This window comes from Anoplopoma fimbria, chromosome 15 (genome assembly GCF_027596085.1).
Source record: "Anoplopoma fimbria isolate UVic2021 breed Golden Eagle Sablefish chromosome 15, Afim_UVic_2022, whole genome shotgun sequence".
Taxonomy (NCBI): domain Eukaryota; kingdom Metazoa; phylum Chordata; class Actinopteri; order Perciformes; family Anoplopomatidae; genus Anoplopoma; species Anoplopoma fimbria.
In genome coordinates, this window is record NC_072463.1 from 17,703,625 (window position 1) to 17,709,386 (window position 5,762).

Below are 5,762 nucleotides of genomic sequence, written 5' to 3' on the forward strand. Positions count from 1 at the left end.
TATGACCTTTTTTTATACTTTTTTTTCGATACTATACTATGACCTTTTTTTTATACTTTTTTCGACATACTATACTTAGGCTTTCTTCAACAGACTATACTATGACTTTTTTCAACATAATATACTATGACTTTTTTGACTTTTTTCACATACTATACTATGACCTTTTTTTACTTTTTTTCGACATACTATACTATGACCTTTTTTTCAACATACTACACTTAGGCTTTATTCGACATACTATACTATGACTTTTTTATGAATTTATTCAAAAGGGTGGCTGTGGCACGCCAGGTAGAGCGCTCATCCCGTAACCACGAGGTTGGTGGTTCGAACCCCTCTTCAGTCAACATGCAGAGGTGTCCTTGAGCGAGCCACCTAACCCCCAGGCATCCCACTGCTCCTCTGTGATGGGTTAAATGCAGATAATTGTAATTTGTCATTGTTGGACTAATGAAGGCTTTATTAACATACTATACTATGACTTTTTTAAGGCTTTTTTCGACATACTATACGATGACTTTTTTGGACATACTATACTATGACCTTTTTATGACTTTTTTCGACATACTATACTATGACCTTTTTATGACTTTTTTTCAACATACTACACTTAGGCTTTATTCCACATACTATACTATGACTTTTTTTGACTTTTTTCGACATACTATACTATGACCTTTTTTTATACTTTTTTCGACATACTATACTATGACCTTTTTATGACTTTTTTTCAACATACTATACTTAGGCTTTCTTCAACAGACTATACTATGACTTTTTTCAACATAATATACTATGACTTTTTTTGACTTTTTTCGACATACTATACTATGACCTTTTTTTATACTTTTTTCGACATACTATACTATGACCTTTTTTTCAACATACTACACTTAGGCTTTATTCGACATACTATACTATGACTTTTTTATGAATTTTTCGACATACTATACTATGACGCCAGGTAGACGCTCATCCCGTAACCACAATACTTGGTGGTTCGAACCCCTCTTCAGTCAACATGCAGAGGTGTCCTTGAGCGAGCCACCTAACCCCCAGGCATCCCACTGCTCCTCTGTGATGGGTTAAATGCAGATAATTGTAATTTGTCATTGTTGGACTAATGAAGGCTTTATTAACATACTATACTATGACTTTTTTTTTTCGACATACTATACAATGACTTTTTTTTTCGACATACTATACTATGACCTTTTTATGACTTTTTCGACATACAATACTATGACCTTTTTATGACTTTTTTTCATACATACTATACTCTTCAAAAGACTGTTCTATGACTTTTTTCAACATAATATACTATGACTTTTTTTGACTTTTTTCGACATACTATACTATGACCTTTTTTTATACTTTTTTCGACATACTATACTATGACCTTTTTATGACTTTTTTTCAACATACTACACTTAGGCTTTTTTCGACATACTATACTATGACCTTTTTTTGACTTTTTTCGACATACTATACTATGACCTTTTTATGACTTTTTCGACATACTATACTATGACCTTTTTATGACTTTTTTTCAACATACTATACTTAGGCTTTCTTCAAAAGACTGTTCTATGACTTTTTTCAACATAATATACTATGACTTTTTTTGACTTTTTTCGACATACTATACTATGACCTTTTTTTATACTTTTTTCGACATACTATACTATGACCTTTTTATGACTTTTTTTCAACATACTATACTTAGGCTTTCTTCAACAGACTATACTATGACTTTTTTCAACATAATATACTATGACTTTTTTTGACTTTTTTCGACATACTATACTATGACCTTTTTTTATACTTTTTTCGACATACTATACAATGACCTTTTTTTCAACATACTACACTTAGGCTTTATTCCACATACTATACTATGACTTTTTTTGACTTTTTTCGACATACTATACTATGACCTTTTTTTATACTTTTTTCGACATACTATACTATGACCTTTTTATGACTTTTTTTCAACATACTATACTTAGGCTTTCTTCAACAGACTATACTATGACTTTTTTCAACATACTATACGATGACTTTTTTGTCTTTTTTCGACATACTATACTATGACCTTTTTATGACTTTTTCAACATACTATACTATGACCTTTTTATGACTTTTTTTCAACATACTATACTTAGGCTTTCTTCAACAGACTATACTATGACTTTTTTCAACATAATATACTATGACTTTTTTTGACTTTTTTCGACATACTATACTATGACCTTTTTTCATACATTTTTTTCGACATACTATACTATTACCTTTTTTTCAACATACTACACTTAGGCTTTATTCGACATACTATACTATGACCTTTTTATGACTTTTTCAACATACTATACTATGACCTTTTTATGACTTTTTTCAACATACTATACTTAGGCTTTCTTCAACAGACTATACTATGACTTTTTTCAACATAATATACTATGACTTTTTTTGACTTTTTTCGACATACTATACTATGACTTTTTTCTGAATTTTTTCGACATACTATACTATGACCTTTTTTTTACTTTTTTCGACATACTATACTATGACCTTTTTATGACTTTTTCAACATACTATACTTGACTTTTTTCGACATACTATACTATGACCTTTTTATGACTTTTTTCGACATACTATACTTAGGCTTTCTTCAACAGACTATACTATGACTTTTTTCAACATAATATACTATGACTTTTTTTGACTTTTTTCGACATACTATACTATGACCTTTTTTTATACTTTTTTCACATACTATACTTAGGCTTTCTTCAACAGACTATACTATGACTTTTTTCAACATAATATACTATGACTTTTTTTGACTTTTTTCGACATACTATACTATGACCTTTTTTTATACTTTTTTCGACATACTATACTATGACCTTTTTTCAACATACTACACTTAGGCTTTTTTTCAACATACTATACTATGACTTTTTTCAACATAATATACTATGACTTTTTTTGACTTTTTTCAACATACTATACTATGACTTTTTTCTGACTTTTTTCAGAATACTATACTATGACCTTTTTTGACTTTTTTCGACATACTATACTATGACCTTTTTATGACTTTTTCAACATACTATACTAGACTTTTTTATGACTTTTTTCCCCATACTATACTATGACCTTTTTATGACTTTTCTTCAACATACTATACTTGACTTTTTTTGACATACTATACTATGACTTTTTTTATGACTTTTTAACATACTATACTATGACTTTTTTAAGATTTTTTTTGGCATACTACACTATGACTTTTTTCTTTTCACACATACTATACTATGACTTTTTTATGACTTTATTCAACTTACTATACTATGACCTTTTTATGACTTTTTTTAACATACTATACTTATGACTTTTTCAACAGACTATACTATGACTTTTTTCAACATAATATACTATGACTTTTTTTAATGACTTTTTTCGACATACTATACTATGACTTTTTGTCTTTTTTTTGGCATACTATACCATGACTTTTTTCGACATACTATACTATGACCTTTTTATGACTTTTTCAACATACTATACTTTGACTTTTTTCAACTATACTATGACTTTTTTATGACTTTTTTCAACATACTATACTATGACCTTTTTATGACTTTTCTTCAACATACTATACTCTGACTTTTTTTTCGACATACTATACTCTGACCTTTTTTCTGACTTTTTTCGACACACAATACTATGACTTTTTGTGATTTTTTTTGGCATACTAAACTATGACTCATATTTCTTTTCACGACATACTATACTATGACTTTTTTATGACTTTATTCAACTTACTATACTATGACCTTTTTCGTGACTTTTTTTTAACATACTATACTATGACTTTTTTTTACGACATACTATACTATGACTTTTTTCGACATACTATACTATGACTTTTTTTTATGACTTTTTACGACACACAATACTATGGCTTTTTGTCATTTTTTTGGCATACTATACCATGACTTTTTTCGACATACTATACCATGACTTTTTTATGACTTTTTTCGACTTACTATACTTTGACTTTTTTCGACATACTATACCATGACTTTTTTATGACTTTTTTATAACTTTTTTCAACATACTATACTATGACTTTTTTCGACATACTATACTATGACTTTTTTATAACTTTTTTCAACATACTATACTATGACTTTTTTATTACTTTTTTCGACTTACTATAATATTATCTTTTTATGACTTTTTTCAACATACTATACTCAGGATTTGGTCAACACACTATACTATGACCTTTTTATGCCTTTTTTCAACAAGCTATAATATGACTTTTTTCGACATACTAAACCATGACCTTTTTTTGTCCATACTATACTATGACTTCTTTCAACGTGCTTTACTTTGACTTTTTTGTGACTTTTATTGATATATTATACTCTCAATTTTTTACTCATTCAAAAATGTTTTTGACATATTGTTACATGACTTTTTATAACATTTTATAATTGGACTATTTTCTGAGTTCTTGTAACATGCTAAGTCATAACTTTTTCCAACATGCTATGCTATGTCTTTCCTATGACTTTTTTGGACTTGCTTTGCTATGACTTTTGTATGACTTTTATTGATATACTATAATATACATTTTTAGACATAATATAGTATGACTTTTTGCATTTTTACAACATGCTATAATATGACTTTTCCCGACATGTTATATAATATGACTATTTCATGACTTATTTAAGATATGACTTTCATCAGACTTTTATCCCAAAAAAATTTGACAAACTATACTATGACTACTATGATCCCTTTTCTCAACATGCTCTATGACTTTTCTTCGACATTATACTATAACTCTTTTATGATTTATTTTCTACATATTTTATGACTTTTTAAAAAATGCTATACTATGAGTTTTTCGACATGCTTTAGTATGACTTTTTTTTACATACTATACTAAGACTTTTTTGTCATTCTATAGTATGCCCTTTTTTTCTCAACATTTTTTCTCAACATGCTATACCACAACATTTTTATTAATTACTTTTTTTAACTATGCTATGCCCCAGTTTTTAACGTGGCATAAAAAATATGTCAACTAGCTATTGAGCAAGTGTTTCTCATCAGTGCTTTATTACTGGTCGTGTCTGGATGGTAACCTATAGATTGCGAATACTTGAAAAAACTCTTGGAGACTCAACAACCTATTCTAACATTCATGGTCAATGCATAACTTTAACTATTTGAGATCATTGCTTAACCTTAATCATTCAAGATTACTGCCTAACCTTAACCATTCAAGGTCAATACTTAATAACTATTCCAGGTGCGAGAGTTTTGCAAATTGTGGGGTACCATCTAGACACAACTCTAATTACTTTCCCCTTGTGCTTGCATTAGTTCTCACCTTCAAATTTCTCCCAACACATTCCATTATCTTCCAAAATAAAAGCTTATCATAACACAAATCCCACCCTGTGCTTCTTTAGGGTCACAGAGCCTTCTGGATAACACATAGCAGTCCTGCATTTCTATCTGCCATGTAGATCTGATGAAACCCTGATTGTGGTTGGAGATTAACGCCCACCGATCATCAAAACTGAGTGGATTCTCCCTCTGGCAAGTCAACCTTAGCCCACCATCTGCTACACTGGCAGGCAACAGCCCTGCCATGTTCTGTTGCTGATAAACGGTTCTAGCTTTCAAAAAGGAATATTTTAAATTGTAACAACACTTTTATTGACATAAAA